Source organism: Chelonoidis abingdonii, chromosome 23, assembly GCF_003597395.2.
Source record: "Chelonoidis abingdonii isolate Lonesome George chromosome 23, CheloAbing_2.0, whole genome shotgun sequence".
Lineage (NCBI taxonomy): Eukaryota > Metazoa > Chordata > Testudines > Testudinidae > Chelonoidis > Chelonoidis abingdonii.
Window position 1 is genome coordinate 11,600,054 of NC_133791.1, and position 21,102 is coordinate 11,621,155.

A 21,102-nucleotide genomic window follows, 5' to 3' on the forward strand; every position below is an offset into this window, starting at 1 on the left:
ACATCTGCCTTCCACCTCCACCCCTCCCAGCGCAGGATGCAGGGGTGCATGGCCTGAATGAGTGTGAGCATGCGTGTCAGTGGACATGTGAAAGTGTGATTCGCTTGGAGAGACGAATGGCAGTTGGTATTTCTCCCTCCATAGTTGAACATTTTCATTTCTTCCAGCAGTTTGAAAGTCTTCAGAACCCCATGTGGTCTGGGGGCACATGGCACTGGGCTGGGGGCACTATCATAAGCCTCTTTCCCAAATCTGGACCTTAGTGTCCAAAATGTGGGTGCCTAGCATGAACCTCCAAGCTTAATTACCAGCTTGGAACTTATCTCGCTGCCACCAGACAGGAATTACAGCGCCTGCCTCACTCTCGTCCCCCAAACTTTCCCTGGAGGGACCCCAAGACCCAGAAGCTCTGAGTCTTACTGGCAAGGGAAATAACCCACTTCCCTTCCCCCTCTCTCCCCCACCCAGACTTTCCTCTCTGGGCTAACCTGAGAGTACAGATGCAATCTCTTTACATCACAATACCAAGAAGCATGTCTCCTCTATTCCACAAAGAGACAAACCCCAAATACAAGGAAACAGAAAAGATTCTCTCTCTCCTCCCCCTCCCACCAATTCCCTGGTGCTGCAGAGTTTCACCTTCCGTAGATCTAACACAAAGAGAATTCCCTCCCCTTCGTTCCTTAGCCTACTCAGAGAGAAAAAACTCAAACAAGTCTTAAAAAGAAAACTTTATATAAAAAGAAAGAAAAAAGACATAAGAATATAATCTCTGCATCAAGTGACAATACAGGGCTATTGCTTATAAGAAAAATATGAATAAACAGTCTGATTCAAAAAGATATCCAATTTGAAACATTCCAGCAAGCTACACACATGTAAATACAACCAAAACAACATAAAAGCCTATATTGTTTTCCTACCTGTTCTTACAATTTGGAAACAGAAGATTAGAAGATAGAAAGAACCTTCTCACAGCTGAGAGACAGCCTAAAGACTCAGATCCCAAAAATTCCCTCCCTGACTTTGAAAACTCCAGTTTCCTGATTGGTCCTCTGGTCAGGTGTTTGGTTCCCTTTATTAACCCTTTACAGGTAAAAGAAACATTAACCCTTAGCTATCTATTTATGACAGGCACTCACTCTCTTCTCCCCCACTGACCCTCCTTGCTGTCCCTGTCCAGCAGAAGTTTGATTTACACATGAGAAGTGAAGTGCACCGTTAAGAGGCAACACAGTCTAGTGGTTAGGGCAGACCACTGTGAGACAGGAGACCTGGGTTCTGTTCCGAACTGTCCATGAACATGTCACTCCCCACTTTAATGTGCCTCAGTTTCCGTATTTACAAAATGGGCATCTTAAATCAGAGAAAGCCATTCCTCCTGTTTAGCATGTGCCCCCTTCCCACACAGTCTGACCCCCACCTGCAGCCAGTAGTGTCCCAGGGCCAGCAGTCAGGCTGAGGGGGGCCTTAGTTGTGCTTACAAGTTGGAAATTGCACCAGCTAGAAAGCCTTCGCGCAACTGCTGCTGGGGACTGGCTCTCCCAGGCTGGATTGCTTTGACTCAACCCAGTGAGGCTGAAATATCGAGTCACAACAGCACTAAACTTCATTACTAGCTCTTACCACCGATTACTTAATAAAAAACCAGGCTGCTCTAATTGCCGCTTCCCAGTAGTGCTTCTGGAGGAGAAAACACTGATTAATCTGAAGAGGCACATTCTCCACCCCTCCAACACAGACCTACGTACTGGACCCCCTTCCCAAACCCCTCGTCCAGAGGGGCAGCCCACTGAGCCAGTAGAGAGCAGCAAATCCACAGGGCTCCGGCAAAGAAAAGAATGGAGGGACTTAGAGGAACAGATGGGAGCAATGAAGTGAGGCAAAGAAGGGGAAGAAAAATCTCGTTTGGTTTCCAGTGAACACATAAAGAGTGGCCCAGGGGAACGAACAGCAGGGGTCAGGGGAGGACATAGGAAGGTTAAAATAGGGGAGGCACAAGTTGATGGGGAGGGGAGCCACAGTGCCCATGGGCTGCTGGGAGTTGGCACTAGCAAGTGGGGCCCAGTGGCAGGGATCCTGCCACCCCACACGGGAAGGGGCTTCAGAAATCTTCCTGGAGGGAAGCTCAGCAACATCCATCTGCTCCCTCTCCCTCTCCCTCTCCTCTCACCCCAGGCCATTTTCAGCTCTCCTCAGGGCTCAGCATGGAGGAGTTGGGAGAGGCAGCTCTGCAAATGCCTGGGTTTCCAGAATGATGGCCAAAAGGTAGCGGCTCAATAGTTCCAAGTTTGGATCTGGATCAGAACCTTTCCCGTATCTGAGGGTTTTTTAACCTAGTGTGCTTGGACCTAGGGTGCTTGTTCAGGCCCATCCCAGGTCTAGTAATTCCATGGAAGAGAACGTAGGCCCTTTCCCCAAACTAGGTCTCTCCCCTCCACCCCGCCCCCCATGGGCAGGAGTGCTGCGGAGTCAGCGCCCTTAGCCCCAGTGCAAGGGGAAGGAAGCACTTCTCATCACTCACTGGTTGCCTCCTAGGAGCAGCACTGACAGTCCCCTCCCCAGGGATCTCCTGCAAGGCACCTTGGCTGGGACAGTGGAGGTTCAGCCAGGGAGTCTCCTGTTTAGGGGGAAAAGGAGAGGACAGTCAGGCCTCAGAGGACACCAGGCAATGGCCCCTTCCCTTCCTAATGCACACACGGTCACGTGCATAAACGAGGCTATGGTCAAGCCACATCCATTGGGGGTGGGGCAAAGAAGGTCATTACTGCTACAGGAGAGGATGCCAGAAGAGCTGTTCCTACGCCCCAACTTTGTACCCTGTTGGGACCCAAACACAGCATCTCCCTGCTCTACCAACAACTACTGCAAGGGCCTGGGATGCTCAGCTACCAATTCATCACAGACATCAGAGCTGGCAAAGACCTTTAAAATGCCTGGTCAGGAGAGAGTTCTCCCCCGCAGTCTACGCTCTACACCATTCCATCCAGTTCCAAATGGCCCCAGGTAAAGATAAGCCTGGACCAACCATTCCCCAACTTTGGGGCTCTCGCTAGTCCCAAGAAGAGAGGCTTCCACTGCATCCCTGGATAGTCTGTTCACCAGGTCAGCCGAGCTCACTGGCATGACATTCAGTTGCCAACTCCCAGGAGCCTCACAGTGGTTACTGTTATTCTTAAAGCTCAAGCCCCCCAGTGGCAGCCGATTACCTGAGATCCTCTGTTTTCATTTTGTAAAAAGGTACATTCCCAGCCCTCACGGTTGTAGGGAAAAGCCTAAAAATGTGACCCATGTGCACCCTAAAGGCGCAGAGACCAGAGCGCGAATAAAAAAAATCCCAAATTTATTATCTCTTTACATCTCTTGATTTTTAAGCCAATCTCATGATTTTGGGGGCCCAACTTGTGTTTTTTGAACTCTTGATGTCAGCAATACTGTTTGCTCACTTTACTTCTGACCTCTCCCCATTTCTCTGGGCTTTAAAGCAACAGGACACGCAATAATCAATTCAACCAGAATCACAACAAATAGGTTGGGTCAGACTTTCAGCTTAGCTGGTGCAAACTGACATAGCACCAGTGCTTAAATTTGATTTACACTGTCTGATGACTTGTCATATTTTTAAAGTTACTTAAACTAGTAAATCAAAAAAAGAACAACCCCCCTACAATTAAAATGTAAAGTTAGTAGACAAAGATAGTATGTCAAAACAACTTTAGCATGTTCAATCCAACTAGTAAAATAAGCCCCACCTCCAGTGCCGTCCTGCAGACTGATTGTATGCCTATGGCTGGAGTCTTAGCGCTGGAACGTACCCCACAGAGGAATGCTCAGAAGGGGTCACATTTACTTTACTTTATTTGCTCATTTTTTGAGTGTTTGGTTTTATCAATAAATTCCTTAGAACCACATTTTTTACAGTGTTATGTCTGAAAAGTCATTTGCATACTTAGCACTGATTGGTCCAAATGCCTTTCAAACCCTTTTTTTCTGGCAAACTCCAGAAGGTCAGTGGCCCGGGACTATTTTCTAGCCAATCAGATCATGCTATGCAAATGAACTGAAGTATAACCCTGCTGTAGTGGCAGTATCATAGCCAATGAGGTTAATCCGAGGCGTGATTATTGCTAGTTGAAAACTTTACCCTGCTAATGGCCTTGGATCTGTCTGATTGCCCTAGACCAGAGATGAAAGTGAGCCTGAAGTTAGTGAGACCCTGTACTGCAGACTACAAGGCTTTTATTAAGCTTTGCTTCTAGTTATGCTTCCAATCAAGGTGCAGCAACCTGTTAGCACACGTGGCTGTTTATTACAGCAGAAAGCACTTGCCTTGGATTTATTCAGATTAGAGAGGAAGCACAGTCTAGTGGCTAAAAGAGTCAGGAGATCTCAGCTCTCCTCCCAACTCTGCTACTGACTCATTATTAGCATAAAATGAGGTTTGTTACATCACTAAAGCTTAAGTAAATAAACTAACACTCAGCACTGTCGTTTATTTTGCAATCCCTCAGTGCACAAAACACACGATTAATGTTCAGAGGGTTACATGTATGTGGGAAGGAAAGATTCTGCAGTTGGAGCTAAAGTTCCTGAACGGGGTATAGCTTTCCCTAACGATACCAGGGGTGAAATCCTAGCCCCACTGAAGTCAATGGGAGTTTTCCTATGGACTTCACTGGGGTCAGGATTTCACACCAGCTCTCTGAGTTGTTAAGGTGAAGGATGAGGAGTTAAGATGACTGGGTTTTGTTGTGGACTCTGGTCTCAATTGGGTGTGTCTACACTGCAATAAAAAACCTGCAGCAGGGAGACTCCGAGCCTGGGTCAGCTGACTCGGGCACGTGGGGCTTGGTCTGCAGGGCTAAAACATTAGAGCAGACGGTTGGGCTTGGGCTGGAGCCGGAGCCCGGGCTCTGAGACCCTGCGAGGGTCTGCATCTGCAGACGCATGTTGGCGCCCCCACTGGGTTCTAGCAGACCTGCTCCAACCTAACAGCTCTCTGCACTCAGGAATTGACAATCGGCTCCTACAGCCCACCTATTTACTGCCTGCAAAGCCCTGCGCTGGCCATCCAGTAAAACCTTTTCCCATGAGGCAGTGGGCTCCCCATCAGGCAGGAGACAGTCCAGTGCCCCAGCTGGCTGCATGTGTGATGCCAGTGGGCTGGCTGGAACAGCAGGGAGGCTTGAAGGAAGTTGGCCTGTGCTTACCATGGGTTTTGCTCCACAATCGCTCTGTGTCACTTGAGAGGTGAATGTCCCCTCCCCCCACCCTGGGATCAGCCCCCACCTCTGAATCTCTCCGATCTGCTTAGGTCGCCAATAAGGGCCAGATCCTCAAAGTGACACTAAGCACCTACATCTCTCAGTATCATTGGGAATAGGGGGTGCCCAGGACCCCCAGTCCTGCTACGAGACCAGATATGGCAGGATTAGCTATCAGGCCTGCTGAATGCATGATCTTCTTTCCCCTCCTTTGACTTCCCCCCATTCAGCCTTCCACAGCCTCCAACCAAACATCTGAACAAAGGCCTGGGGGAGGGAGTTAGAACTGTCCAGTCTGGTTATGAGTGAAGGTCATTGATCTAGTGCAGACCAGGGATGCAGAAAGCAGGGGAGGGAGGAAAAAACCCTCCGAGAACGAGCACATGCGAGCACAGCGAAAGGCAGCGGAAGTAGCTGAAACACGGTTTCACACTCTGAGACCCAAGGGCTGTTGTCAACCCGTCCTTCATGCTCGCATCTTGTCACACTAGAGGTCAGGTCTCCCAAGCGTTCCTGGAGAGCTGATCCAGTCCATATGGCAGACAATATGTTAACAATATGGATCTGCTACTCGTCAGGGCCTGAGCAGATGGATGTGACAACCCTGCTCTTATCCCAGACAGGCTTTTAACATCCTCTCTTTCCACCGCTTTGCCATACCAGAAGGGCTCTGTCCAAGCACTCCTGGGTCCAACCGGGCCAGGCTGTAGGGCTAGGTGTCAGAGCACCCCCCCAAACAAAGCTTGGGCTGCTTTGTTCAGAAAGGAGTCAGGGCTCAGACCCGTCCAGAATAGCCTGCCCAGGAGCCAGGCTAAATCTCTGGTCCAATCAGAGCTTGCTTTAGAGGGCATGGTGAATCTGATTAGCCTGGTACCCAGTGCGATTAACAGGGCTGGTAGGCTGGGATCACACCACTTCGTTCTGGGGGTGAGGCACTACCCCCAGACAAACTATTTGGAGGGGCATCTAAGATACAAACCAACTAGCTTTGTGAGGGCTCTACGGCCCCCAGTCTGACCTGTCCCCCTGTGCCCCACCATCACACACACCCCAACATTTCTGCAGCAGAGAATTGATGCAGCTTTCCGCAAGTTCTGCATTTCACGCACAGCCCACACTGTGGGTAATGGCAGAAGCACACAGCAAACCCAGGAGAAACAACCTAGAAGTTACAAAAATGAGTCGGAGGTCTGAAGTCCCTAACCAGCGCAGGAGGCCAGACTGATGGACCCCCATGGAGACGCAGCAAGCAGGACAAAAGGGATCGCATGCCCGAACTGGCAGCATAGCATCACTTTAAATTGGGCACAACTGGCAGCCAGAGTCGCTTCTCCCTGCCCCCCACAGCAACCCAGCAATGTTTTACTTATTCCTGCCAAGTGTGGATTGAAGCGGAACAAAACCTGGCATGTTGCTGGGAAAATGGATGCCTCCCACCCCCAATACACCTGCCAGTACCAACTGGCCTGCCTCCCAAAGCTTGTTGTGCCCAATACATTTCAGCTGAGTTTGAGGGTCTGCACCCCTATTCCTATTTCCAGATGTTTATAGCTTACCAATACTGGCAAGGATACTGCAGTCTAGCTGGGTACGTTATAGCATGTTACCAGTAAAGACTGTATATTGTAGCTTGTTACTGGTGGGTCCTGGTTATTATAATACAGGTCAGTACATTACAGCAGATACCGGATAGCCCCAGTAGGGAGGTTATAGCATGTTATTAATAGACACTGTATATTTGAGTCAATAGACATATTATAGCGTTTACCTGAAGGCACTATCCAGACTGGGAAAATTTCACTGATCCCAGGCAAGTAATGCGTATATATATTTCTAATGGGCAAATCAACCAACATTCAGTGTCCCGGCTGGCAAAGGCAGGCAAGTCGATTTCATACCCGAGTTGGTAAATTTCCACAATGATTTTGCCAGGCAGCTGTACATTTCCAGCCAGCTCAGAATCCTGAGAGGAGGTCCTGTGAGGAGCTGTAAAAGGTCCATTGTGGTGGGTCAGGGTCTGACCCTATCATGGGCAGAGCTCCCATTAGATTTCACTGGGAGGAAGGTGTTCAGTGGCCCCCATTGACCCAGTAAAGAGAAGCTGTCAGCTTGGCTTGAGCCCCAAATTTAGGTGTCACTTGGGTGGCGAGGGGGTTCCTGGTATTTCCATTCGGTTTTTGTGTGTTATTTGAACATTCCTCCCCATTACTTGAAACCTAAACTGCAGTCATGTGGGCAGAACCCACTCATATGCTCTAGGGCTTGACAACCTGAAACTGAGCATAAACAGAAAGTGAAACAGACCAGCTAGAGCCAGGGGCTGAGGGATGGGTGACAGGGAGTCAACAAGCTGCAGCCATAGTCCAAGGTAAACTGAGCTTACTTTGAAAATGGGAGGAATAAAACGTGCTCTGGGGCTGAGGCTTGGAACAAGGGGGTTTCCAGTCCAGGGTGAAAGGGATCACAAACTCACGTTTCTGAAAGGCGAACAGGCAGCCCCCTTCACTCCAGAGACTCTAATAATTCTGGGGGAACAACAGAAAACTGCTATGGGTTGGCAAAGCCAGGGTGGATGGCCTTGGGGCCCGATTCAAAGGAAACTGGAGTCAATGGAAAGACTTGTATTGTCTTCAATGAGCTTTGAATCCACCCCTTGGAAAACAGCACCTGAAGAGCAATCAGTGCTGTGCAAAGTGTCCAGCAGGAAAAGACAAAGCTCAGAAGAGGCTGCTGATCTGAGAGAACCCCCACCAAGGGCCAAAGGGCTCTTCTGCTACACCAGCCTCCTCTGGGAGTCAGAGCTCACCTTCAAATGCAGAATTTGACCTGGAACCTTGGAAGCTGCTTCCTCAGATGAACTGTCCTGTGCCGCTGGGTCTGGATTTTGGCAGAAGCAAAGGTCTCTCTCTCCTATACACACCCAGCCTTTCATACAGTTTCTAGCCCCTTCTCTTCCTGCTCTGAGTCTGTGCCATCCCTGGGATGGTCTATATCCGGATGGAGCCCATGTGTGTTCACACTACCAGCTGCTCACATGTGTATCATCTTCACTCTTTTCCACCTAGTCTAAAATATGATCCTCAGAGGCACCATACAGTCCTCTGCCAGACTGTGATGCCCTGTAGCTGTCATTATATGCCAGGGCCTTCCAATTCGTCATGCCCTGTGAGTCTACCTGCAGCTCCTGCAGGACGAGCTGTGTCTGTTAATACAGAGCCTAATCCTGGATAATTATTCCCCCTTGTCCCATGTGATCATGTCCGATTGCCCTCTCCCCTCAGACTGGATGTGCCCGTTCACTAGTTACAGAGCAGAGACAACTGAGTAGCCTGCACCCGGCTCTCACCCAGGTGGGGGAACACATATGGCTGGGGGCTCACGGAGCTGGTGCATTTGTGGAGCCAGACGCCGGGATGAGGGGCTGGAGATTCTGCTGCCAAAACCAAGTACCAGTATTTGCATATGATTTGGGAAGCCCACAAGGCTCCCTTATCCCAATGCCCCACCCCACATCTCTACTCCTTTGACTCTGACAGCAGCAAAGCCTGGAAATCTTGCCAACAGGCCAGGGCCTTGAGCGGCAAGACCTGTTGCCTCTTGAACTCAAGGGGTTGCCATGGCTCTAACTGGGTGCACAGATGCCAGAGTGCTTGCAGCCTTCTCCCCAGAGATAAAGCCTGGAGATCCCTCTAGCTAAGCCACTCAAAATCAGCCAGGCCAAGCACTGGGCAAGTTTTAGTGCCGGAACAGTGGGGAGGCACCAATGCAAGAAGAGAACACCAATGCCATTAACCTCCTGACCCGCAGCATCCTTGTCCTTAGAGGTCTAGCTCAGGTGCTCATCACCGGAGCAGCTGAGCACCTGACATTCAGAACCCCTGGGAGGTAGGGAAGCATTGCTACTGCTATTTAAAAATAGTAACACCAGTGAAACAGAGGCATGGAGAACATAAATAACTCATCCTCCCCTCCCCCTGCCCCCGTGCTGCACAGGAAATCTGCGCCAGAACTCAGGCTTGAATGCTGATCTCCCAAGGTCCAGGCTAGTGACTCAGTCTCAAGACCACCCCTCCTCATGCTGTGCCAGTCCAGTGCTGCTCTCTTGGCTCTTCCGCTGAACTCTCCCCTCCCCGACTCTTCTGTCCTACGGCCTCCTCTGACTCTCAGCGGCCCTGGATACTGGCAGAGCAGTATTTCATTGGGGGCCTACAGGGAACATGAGCTTGGGTCTCCAGAGTGATCTGAGGATACATCCACTGAGCCCCTCGAAGAATGAGCATAATTCGGATGTTTTTCGCTATTCTCATCTCTCAATGCTGCCATTAGGGTGGCAACAACTCAGGGAGGTAAGCTCTGACAAAATCATCCTCACAAAGTCGCCACTACCCACATCTCCTCCAGCCAGCAGCAAACTCGATATGGCAGCCCCTTCCATGCCCCTACTGAGTCCTGGCCATCATCAGAGAGACCAGTATTATCCCACTGCCAGTGGCAGGTACTGCATATGTCCTCTCTGGGTCAAGCTGCACCAGGCCCATTTTAGGGGAATGCTTGAAGGACACCCTGTTTGCACCACTTGGCACAGCCCAATATACCTCTGGTGCTATCCCATGGGCCCTTCGACAGACCGCCAGGCCAATGGATCACCAGCACCACATAAAACACTACTGTGTTTGGCCACAGCAGAACAGCTGCATCTGGCGCCAGCAGTGAAGAGGTTAAAGTGGTTTTTAAAAAGTCAGAGTCCCACCCTCACAGCCAACATGACCCCCAGCATTTGCATTGGCGTTACAGACCCTGGAGCTTCCCAGCACAGACCTTCCCAAGCTGGGGTCTCCAGTTACATCCACGGCTGCCTCACGCCCTAGCAGTTCAGGCAGAGGAACTGCTTCCAGTCCAGCCAGGCAGATCCCCCAGCCAAGAGCCAATGCTGGACACTCAGGAGATAGACTTCAGAGTCTGACAGGTGAAAATCAGCAGCCGTTGATTTAAACCAGGTGTAAGAACCATGGAATCAAACATCATGACCTGCCCTCTTCTATCCCCTGTCGAGGGAATCCATTGTCTGGAGCCCGTTACCCAGGAGATACCCCACCCTATCAGCTATGGCCCTGGTAGCTAACCCAGGAGTAGTTCAAAATGACCCAACCCTATCTGAAGTGCCACCAAACGCTCCATGTTGTGCACAAATGGGCTGCATCATCAGGGATGCATCAAACCCTTAGCACTGGGGATGCTGCAATCCTGCCTGTAAACCACCCCAAAGCAAACCCCTGCCATGGTGAATCCATGACCCACAAACAGATTCCACCACTCCACCTCCTCAACTTAAATACAGTCTCTCCACACCAAAAATACACCCCAGGGGCTCCAGCAAAGCCCACAGAGACTCAAAAGTCACCCAGAGCCCACCCAGATTCTGGTCATAGCTCAAACCAAGAGGAATAGATTACAGAAGGAAAGTCAGTACCTTGCATCCACAAGTCACTGGGCTCAAAGTCCATTCCAACCTACACAGCCGGAATGGGAATCAGGAACTTTTTCCCAGAGGTCCTTGATGGACACAGCGCAAGTCTGATGAGTTCCCTTCACTTGGTGAAGTCTCTTTGCCCTGAGGAAGGAAATGAACGGTGTATTATTTATCCAGCCGCTGCATAACACATGCCCAATCAGTGCCCTAACTGGGTACCAGTGGTGACCCGCAGAAGTCAGCACTCGCTCAGCCACAACAAGCCAGCTGGGGGAGAAGTAACAGACCTGGCCCATCCTGGCACGGCACAGCCATCTTGTGAAACAGACAATCAGAGGCCAGGTTACAGATCCTTACATGATTATTGGTTGGGTGCTGAGCCACAGATCTCATGCAGCCATTTGACCATCCCACTCTAGGGAACAGCTGGGCATCAACCAGGTAATAAATAATAATAATATATATGGAGATATACCTATGTCCAAGAAATGGAAGGGACCCTGAAAGGTCATTGAGTCCAGCACCCTGCCTTCACTAGCAGGACCAGATACTGATTTTGCCTCAGATCCCGAAGTGGCCCCCTCAAGGATTGAACTCACAACCCTGGGTTTAGCAGGACAATGCTCAAACCACTGAACTATCCCTCCCCTCTACAAAGATACAGGCCCTACTACCATGCCACATGCTGAAAAGGGTTTCCCCTGCAACCTCCTCAGCAGCGTTTCCCACCCCCATAACATAGCAGTTCCACTTCCCGAAACTTACAGGTCATTCACTATGACTTGTATTGCAGAAGCATGGCTCTACTGTATGAGATGCTATACAGTCACACAGTGACAGAGAGCCCCCAGCCCCGCAGAGCCTGCAAGCTAGCCAGAAAAGAAAGTACAGTAGAACCTCAGAGTTGCAAATGCCTTGGGAATGGAGGTTGTTCATAACTCTGAACAAAACATCATGGTTCTTTCAAAAGTTTACTGCTAAACATTGACTTACTACAGCTTTAAATCTTTACTACGCAGAAGAAAAATGCTCCTTTTAACCAGCTTAATTTAAATGAAAGCACAGAAACAGTTTCCTTACCTTGTCAAATCTTTTTTTTTTTTTTTTTTTAACTCTCCCCCCCTTTTCTTTTTTAAGTAGTTATGTTAACACAGCACTGTATGTGCTTTTTTTCTTTTTTCTTTCGGTCTCTGCTGCTGCCAGATTGTGTACTTCTGGTTCCAAATGAGGTATGTGCTTGACTGGTCAGTTCATTACTAGTGTTCGTAACTCTGACGTTCTACTGTATCATTATTTGCAGTTCACAGGGGGGAGAACCGAGGCACACAGAGATTAAACAACCTGTCCAAGGTCATAGAGTGACACTGTGGCAGAGCCTGGAACAGAAATCAGATCTCTCAAGTCCCTGTCTTCAATACCAGGCTACCCTCTTCTCAACTCTAGCTTCTCTTGGATCTATTACTCCACCTCTGCTACATTTCTTGCCCTCCTCCCCTCACATGCCAGGACCAGAACCACGTAAGCCAATCACAATCTGTATTCTTCTTTAGAGGGAACAAAAAATTTGAACAAACTTTTACGTTCTTTACCAAAACAAAAAAAAAGTTCCTGCCACAATATTTGATTGGAGCATCAGGCTGATCTGGGAGGTGGGATTTCTAGCCTAGAGGTTTTTTTTTTATTTCCGTCAGATGAAAAGAAAATCAGCAAAACAAAGCCGGGGGGGGGGGGTGTTCAGATCAATTTGTGATAGGTGCCGGGCCAAAGAAAATGGAGCCAAAGAAGTCAGAACCCTGCAACCAGCAACCTCTGTGTCAATTTAAGCAAATATTGTGGCGTTTCCATGGCAATCCCTGTTTTGAATATCCACTACACTCATTTTTTAAAAGGGCTTTTCCTGTTTGCGTTTCAACTTCCAAACCTGTAAATATTTTCAGCCTTAGCACATACCAACCCCCACCCCCAAAACAAGAGACGCTCTCAGCTGGGACACAAGAGTCCCCTCTTTGTGATGACCCAAATTGAGAAAATTCCCACCCAACTGCTGGGTTAAAACAACACTTGGTGCCTGGCTCTGACCCACCGATGCTGGCAGTTTCAGCACTGGGGCCAGACCTCTGTCTTGCTCTCTCTGTGACACAGCAGCAGGTACAGGAGCCTGTTTATTTTCTTTGACAAAAACTGATGAGTGAAACCAGTCCTCACACACATACGGTGCTGAAAGCGCTGGGCTGAGCCAAGCATAGTGCCAGCAAGCATCCTCCATCCAGTACAGTTCATACCGGACCTGCAGCCTCCTCCACTAACCCTACTGCGCAGAACTCTGTGCCCAAAGAGCCCCACCACTGCACCCCAGTTGTGACCTGCAGCACCCCTGCTATGCCAGGGCCTAGCCGGAGCAGAAGCTGTCAGTCACACTGAATTGTGCCACATGGCAGCGTGCACAAAAGGAATTAGGGAGAGACCAAACTTCACCCTCTCTTGTGTAAGGATTTGAACTCATGTCTCCAAAAAAAAGCTGAGTGCAGGTTTGCACATAGCCAAGCCCTAACTCTGGGCTCCTTGTCTCCAGGAGCACCCCCAGCCTGTCACTCACTGACAAAGGGTCCCCTGGGCAAGCGCAGCATCACCTGTCAGATCTAAGCACAAGGACCCTGCCCACGATGCACAGAGTACCAGACACATCTGGGAAGGAATGCCCCACTCAGCAGGACCGCAGGTGGCCAATGCTGCATGAAAATGCCCACTGCAACTCTGCCACAGATACCCAGTCCAGCCTGCGGACGCTCATTCAAAGACACCCACGTCCTGATGCTCCACTCCTGCTCTGAGATTCCAGTCCCTCCCAGGGCCATGGCAGTGAGCTGGTTAATTACAAGCTTCCTGGCTGCAATGGAGTCATGCCAGGCCCTGAGTGTTAGTTTAATGTAATTTTTGGGAAGTCAATTTCCTCTGATTTTTTTTCCTTTTTGTTTTATTTTTTAAAGGGTATTTTTTAAATGGAAACATTACCACGTTCCAATGAGCGTGAGGACAGGGGCCTTTCGTCCGCCATGCTGCAGCGGCGCCAGCACACTTTCTAGGCACTGTAGTACGTACCCATGAGAACCCCGAGGAAAAACAAAAGGTGACGTCAAACCTACAACGCCACCCACTAAAGGGAGCAGTCACTTAGCCCAGCTGCATCCATGTCACTCCATGGTCCTGACAGCTCATTCAAGATCCTAGGGCACTTCAGATAGGAGCAGATGGGGGATGGGCCCCAATGTCCTGGCCAGACTCCAACTCAGGTAACCCTAAACTCCACAACTGGATATTTTATCCCTTCTTCATTCCCTGTGCAGGGCAACTGTTAAACAGTTGCCAAGTCACACCTCAGAAGTGGCTGCATTTCAGAGGTGGCTGAAGTGAAGTCTATAGTCCAGAGTGCTCTGGATTCCCTGCCACCTCGATGCCACAGTGATGATGACTGGCCCTTTATCAACATTTAGCAGGAAAAGGAATAAAGGGCCTGTAGGATTGTGATTTACTGTCACTGGGTCCCACGAGGAGTGCGAGGCAGGAAGAATGCAATGGGCTGCCCTGTGGGGAGCCCGGCTTGCAGCAACGGAAGTGTCTGCTTTGCGCTACCAAGCAGGGAAGCCAGCTGATTGATGGGCCTGGCTCAGCAGGCACTCAGAGTAAAAGCAAGGCAGGAGGCCAGGTCCCGGAGGCAGGGACAGGGTGTGGAGTGAATGGGAAATCAGCACCTCTCTTCTGGTCAGATACAGAACAGGAATGAGTGGGCCCAAAAGGTGAGCCCTCACCAGCCAGCTCTGCTCAGGCAGAGAGCTGGCAGACCGGATGGAAGCACTGCAGACGTACTGTGAGGCTAAGGAGGGTGACCCACTCCATCCAATGCCAGCCGGGCACTGAGTCCAACACATGAACGCCCCTGGTGACCATTGTACAGTTGCCCTCCAGATCAGACTTAGGCTTCCTAGCAGGAAAAGCTTCCAGTCCTCATGGAGCTGCCCAACCAGGCGAGAGAGAAGCCACGGAGACCAGAGCCAACACAAGTTCTGTGATATGGGCTCATCCCATCTCCATCGGCTGGAAAGAGGTTCAGCTCAACAGCAGGCAGGATGGTCTTGTGGTTAAGATGTCGGCCTAGGGCACGGGACACCTGTGCTCTCTGCGACCGTGGGCAAGTCACTTCACCTCCCTGCCCCACCCCCAGTGCCACGGTGCTGACCATAAACCACCTCCCCACAGGTTGCGAGGCTAAATGACTGACTGACTGTAAAGCCCGTCAGGCCCACCAGTTGAAAGGAGCCACGGAAATGAAGGGCATCCTCTCTCTGACCATTGGCAGTAGAGTCTTTCCTTCCAGGATCCCACAGCTGTGGATGGATTAACCCCTTCTGCTGGGGTAAGGCTAAAAGTGCTGCCACGGGCCTGCCCAAGGTAATGGTGTCCCACACAGCACAGACAACGGAGTATATCAGCAAGGCTTAAAGCACATGGACGAACGCGACACAAGACACACTGACACAAGAATCAGAGAACACCTGATGCAACACATGACCAAGACACACTGAAAAGTGAGCGTGCAAGGCTTGTCCATGTCATCCTTTGGTCTACCTCTGAATAAAGCCCACCCGGATGACATCACCAGGAGCTGCCTGTGTGTCTACGGCCACAGGGAGAGGTACCAGGCAGTGGAAGCTGCTTGTGGATAACATGACACTGCTTGGAGGGGAGCATGGTGCTAGAGGCTGACAACAGAGCCATACATGCTCCTCTTGCCCCACAGCTCCAAGAACGTAGAGTCCCCTCGAGGGAGCTCTGGGGAAGCACGAGCCTCTCAACCGTCTCAGAAGACAATCGTGAGACCACAGAGACCCTCTGAAGTTTCCAGAAGGCTTTACAAATGGGTCTCTGTCTGCCTCTGTACTGCTCCCTCCTTATCTCCCCTTTTTAAAGATCTGGGGCCAGATCCTCAGCTGGTGTAAATCAGTACAGCTCCCCTGACTTCACAGGAGCCGGGCCAATTCGTGCCTACTGAGGATCTAGCCCTCCAAGTTATTGGAGCTGCCAGTTCTTCCCTTTGATAATCCTAAGGGTGACTTTCCACCAAACAGCAGTGCAGGCTCAGCCAAAGCAGTGCGGTCAGCCGCGCTTACCGACTGCCCCGAACACCAGCAGAGCTCTTGGCACAGGACTGGGACCCTGATGGAGCAATGCTGGGTGTACAGTCAATCCGCCTCTTCGCTGAGTTTCTTCCTCTCTGTTGACAGATACAGCTACAGTAAATTTACGAGAGCTTGGGTGGGGGTTTAACCGCTGTTAGTGCAGGAGCAGTCAGCTTTTGGAGAGCTGCACTATACAGTGCAATGAGTTCACAGAGATGTAACGGACTGCCTGTGGCCAGGGAGGGCAGAGAAGCAGGACAGCCCTGCCTGCTCAGGGGTGAATCAGATACAGTCAGATTTTCAATTGTCGCTGTGACGATAAGGCACCTCGGGTACAAGCCAGTTTTGCCTCCCCACTTGTACGCATCACCAAGCTTTACTGCGAGAGGAGGAGGGAAAAGAAATCAAGATCTCCCACATTTGGGCATCAGCAGCCCAGTGAGAGCAGGGAGTGGGAAGGTACAATGCAGTAAAAGCGTGCCAGCAGCAGAGCTTTCATTAACGATGCAGGGTTCCCAACCCTCCAGGATAGACCTGGAGTCTCCAGGAATTAAAGATTAATCTTTAATTAAAGATGTCATATGATGAAACCTCCAGGAACATATCCAACCAAAACTGGCAACTGTAGATGCCAGTTCTTACACCAAGGCCTTTGCTGTCTTCCTCACCTGGGAGGGGGAGAAGCCACCACTTCTACACATCCATCTTCAGCAGTGGGAACAAAAGGATCAGTGGCAGGTGGGCTCAGGCTCAAATGGGCTGAGAGCTGGCAGCCTTAAAACCTCCCAGGTAACTGAGCCACAGACCAGCGTAACGTCCAGCCACCAGCAGCATACCAGACGGAAGGAAAGGCTCTCACGTGAGAAGAGGCTTGAGGCCTACCTGCTTCCTCCTCACAGATGGAAATGGATTACACCCCCAGCTGATCCTCCCTCTACACAAGCAACAGGTATCATAGTCTAAGCATACTCAGGGTTGTTGTGTCCTTGGATGGGAAACCTCAAAGGAGCACCCGAGGTGCAAAAAATAGCGTAGGCAAGTCAGAGGGTTCTATTCCATCTTGCTGCTGAAGGCGATGAGGTGTAAAACCAAGGCCCTGAGCATTACCAATCTTACAGCCCTTCTCCCAAGGAAAAGGAGTTTGGGCCCAGTGCCCTGGAGACATTCCCCTTGCAGTTTCAATTGCATACCATTCCCTTCTTCACTACCGGTGCAAAATGATCGTGTAGTGTTGCTGTGCCCTCTCAAGCAGCTCCCACAGGCCACCTGAGAGCTAGGAGAAAATTCCTGTAACAGTTTGGGGTTTCTCTAGAGGAAAGCCAATGGTGTCGTTAACAGCTCCATCAAGGAATTCCAACAGCCAGTGCTTTGCTGGGACAAGTCCGTATGTGTATTTAGCTCTCAGCTGGATGAACCAGCCTCTCCTGGAAGAGAGACTTGGTCTTCACATTTATGGGGACTATTTCTGGAGACAGACTGGACTGATCTACTGTTTGTAACAGTGGATTCCACTGAAAGAACCAGTGTCAGGCCCAGTAACTGTTCGGGAGTGACTGTTCTCCCCCTCCCTTGGCCTCTTTCAAGGACCTCAGAGCACTGCACCAGAAAACGGACAAGGAGACCAGGGAGGCAGCAACAGACGCGCATGGCCCAGAGCACAGAGTTTGACATTAGGGTGATGGATTCCTGAATGGAGTTATCAATGTCCACCAGAACTTCCATTAGGCTGGCGGTGGACACAGCAGTCCATACACATGCCTGGTGTAATGCCATTGGTTTCAGTCAGCACACGCCAGTGATGAATTTGGCCCAGCAAACATTTCTGGATGTCACTCTGGTCAGTCTCTCTCCTTTAGTAGATCCCACTGAATGGACACAAAAACTAAGGGTGAAATTCTGGTCCCACAGAAGTCAATGGCAAAGCTCCCACTGACTTCAGTGGAGACAAGATTTCACGCAAAATATCTTTCTCATTCCTGTAGCAGGAGTTTCGCCAAGGTCAGGGTGCAGACTGTGTCCAAGGAGAGAATTCTTCTTCTCCCCTAGTTGGAGGATGACCACTGGAGAGCACTGCCGGAGCAGCTATGCATCCCTTACCTGTCCCAGTCTTCTCTCCCCATTACATTATCAGCTCAGATTCTATCTGAGCTGAGACCACAAGTAGTGGAAACAGATAACTGAGGTGCAGTAAATTTTGACACAATGGTTGCAGACATGGGGCACGCGAGAACTCCCTCTGCTCCCCTCACAAGCCCCCCCCCAAGCAATTTTCTGTGCAACAGCACAGTTGCATTCCCTTTGCTATCTCCTAATAAATATCATACTAAGCAAGATGAATATCTCCTTCCCAAACCAAGCAGCATGACCCACTTTCTGAATCAGGACAAATGCAATTGGGCCCTGGAGTCCTGGGCCCCTCCCAAAGCCAAGAGATTTTGTAACAATTACAGCAACAGGAAGAAATAGAAAAGTAATAAGTGATTAAAGAGCATGGTGACAGCACTGCAGCCACTGGGTAATTCTTGATGTATTCCTTCCCATCCTACGCTCTGGACCATTGCCTAGGACACTGAAGCAATGGCACCCCCCACATCACACCATATCCATGTGTGTGCGCGCACACACAAGCATGCGCGCGCGCACACACACACACACACTCTCTTTCACTGTTCTACATTCCTCAAAAGTAACAGGTCCCATTTCAGACTAGTGGCCCATGCGTGGACAAAGGCTCCCATCCTGCGCGCACACACCCCAGACCTGTCCCTCCCCCGAGAAAGTTGTGGTGGAGCAGGAATGGAGGTTTCAAATTCTACCAGTGCACCCCCTCTCCCTCTCCTCCCCTCCCCTGCCCCAGTTCACAGCCCAGGGGCATTTAACAGTGCGACTGTGCCCATGGAATTCCAGAGCCAGCAGCCAGCGACAGCGTCAGTCACAGCTGGCGATGTTGCCTCTCCTTCCCACTCCTTCCTCGGCTGCCACCAGGTGAAATCTCTTCCCCGGCTTGTCTCTCCAGACCTGCTGCCTAGTGCCCACGGGAAGGATGGGGGCATGGAAAGCAGGGAGTGAGGTGCACTGCAAGTGCCCAGTGCTTTATGGACACATTACAAAGAAAGGCTTCTGCCCCAAGACTCTCACCCTTTGAGCTAAATACTTCTCTTTGGTTTGCAAACCAGCTACAGCTGGAAGGCTGGAGTGGGCGGGGGGGGGGGCAAATCCTGGTACTAGATACATTGGTACAGCACCACTGCTTTCCATGCGGCTCCTCAGGATCAGAGTCTGACATGCTGGGTATGGAAAGCAGAGCCTAGCAACCCGACCCAAAGCTGATGGGACCCAACGACGAGTGTTGGCTTTGGGGCGGCTCTCCTCCTGCCTGCAGGGCCGATGCTGCATCGGGTGCATGCACCTCTCCTGCTGGCCACCGCAACCTCGTTGCACTATAAGTCCCATAGGCTCTCTCTCCACAGCACACACATAGCACAACAAGGGGCAGTGGTTGGCAGGTGTGGGGCCCACAGCCACTGCTGCATCAACTCCAGGGGCAGGAGGCGGCAGCAGCACCACTGATTCAGAACTAAGGGCTAAGGGTTGGACTCGGATTGGGTGGGTTGGGTCCAGTTGGGGCTTTAAAAAAAGAGACTCAGGCAGACCTCTCAGGGAAAGCAATGGAAAGGGGGAAGTGCGGGAGATGTCAGTATTTCTTTCATTGACTGAACCCACAAAATTATCCAGCTGACTGAGAGCTGACAGAAAATACTGGCTGGGGGGAACATGCCCAGCTGACTTCCTCTCCCTAGCTCAGCATTTACACTAAGCTTGTTGCTATGGCCTATAAGCACCCTATTTCCTGTGCCCACCTGGCACTAGGCGAACAGGGCAAAGGGTCACACAATAGGTAGGCTACCCTACCCCAAGTGGCACTATGAGCCCCTGGCATCCACCATCCATCTAGTACTAGTTATTTATTAACACGATGGCAGTACCTAGAGTCCCCTCCTGTGCTGTACAATCATGGACTAAGAGAGTCCCGATCCCAAAGAGCTTATAATCTCATAGACAAAGGGGAGTGGAGGGGAAATAGCGGCACAGAGAGGTGAAGTGACTTGCCCAAGGTCAAGCAGCTGCTCAGTGGCAGAGCTGGGAACAGAATCCAGGGGTCCTGCATTCCAGTCCAATGCCCTCCCCACTGGACCATGCAATAGCCTAGCAGCAGCTCTGATTTCATGGAAGTGCCACACATTCTTCTCTGTGAGGGGTACAGCTGGGTCTCCTCAGCACCCCTTGGCAGAGTGAGACGGGAGCAAAAGCTGATTTTAAAATTACTGAGGGAACTATTTAAAAAATAAATAAAACAAAGGAAAAACCCTCTTACCCAGATTTTGGAGATAGAAAAAAGACAGAAAAATCCTCATCTTAATACAAAACTGTATCTGATGTGTCGTGGCATGAAAATGTTTTTCACAGCATTTTTCCAGTGTGATCTCATGCACCCTGTAAACGGGGTACGCCCAAAACACCAGGTATTTTATGGGACACAAACAGAGCAAACACATACACAATTTAAAAACGAAACAAAACATGGGATTGGTAAATATTTAAATTAATCAGAGCTGGCATCTGTAGAGGCTCCCCTCCCTGAGAGACATTTGCAACACAATAATAATAATAATAATAATAATAATAATAATAAAAAAAGAATAACATGACCTTTTCCTTTGTGTTTGTTAGCTCACTGCAGTTTGGGGGGTTGGAGCAATCCTGGCGCTTCCCAGGGTGGAGTCCAGAGAGAGCGAGCAAGGGGCTTTCTCCCTGCCTGGCACTGGGGGCTTGGGGCTGGATGCATGAACCGGTGGGGATGGGTCTGGCCAGGTGAGTTGCTCCGACCTGTTTGCTGTCTCACTCCGTTTCGTTATTTTTTTCCTCCTTTTCCTTTTAATTGTTGGAGGAGTTTACAGAGCTGTTTGCCAAAAAACAATCCACTCCAGGGAACAGCTTACACAGAAAAGGGTGTGTCGCTATAGTGAGGCCGGGGAGCCATGGAAACCACCACCTTTTTGCATTAGCCCAGGTGAAACCAAAGCTTTGTGGATGGCTTGTGAAACCCATAGTGATCTGCTGGCAAGTGAAACAACACACAGAGTGTGCATGGAGCACCCACAAGTGTGCATCCTGACACTAGTGCCCACGTGTG

The 21,102-nt window shown here is 50.3% G+C and overlaps 1 protein-coding gene and 1 pseudogene across 3 annotated transcripts in view; one reads left to right on the forward strand and one right to left on the reverse strand.

Annotated features, from left to right (window-relative positions):
* Positions 1 to 21,102, reverse strand: part of CASZ1 (castor zinc finger 1) — a 268,084-nt gene that overhangs the window by 213,939 nt on the left and 33,043 nt on the right. For 2 of the 3 annotated variants that reach the window (XM_075060343.1, XM_075060342.1), the window contains exon 2: positions 10,735 to 10,875. The gene's annotated coding sequence lies outside the window, so the exon portion shown is untranslated. Of the gene's footprint in view, positions 1 to 10,734; positions 10,876 to 15,899; positions 15,965 to 21,102 lie in introns of those variants that run through there. The other variant, XM_032775447.2, reaches the window with a different exon arrangement.
* Positions 4,071 to 4,150, forward strand: LOC116821975 (U4 spliceosomal RNA; annotated as a pseudogene).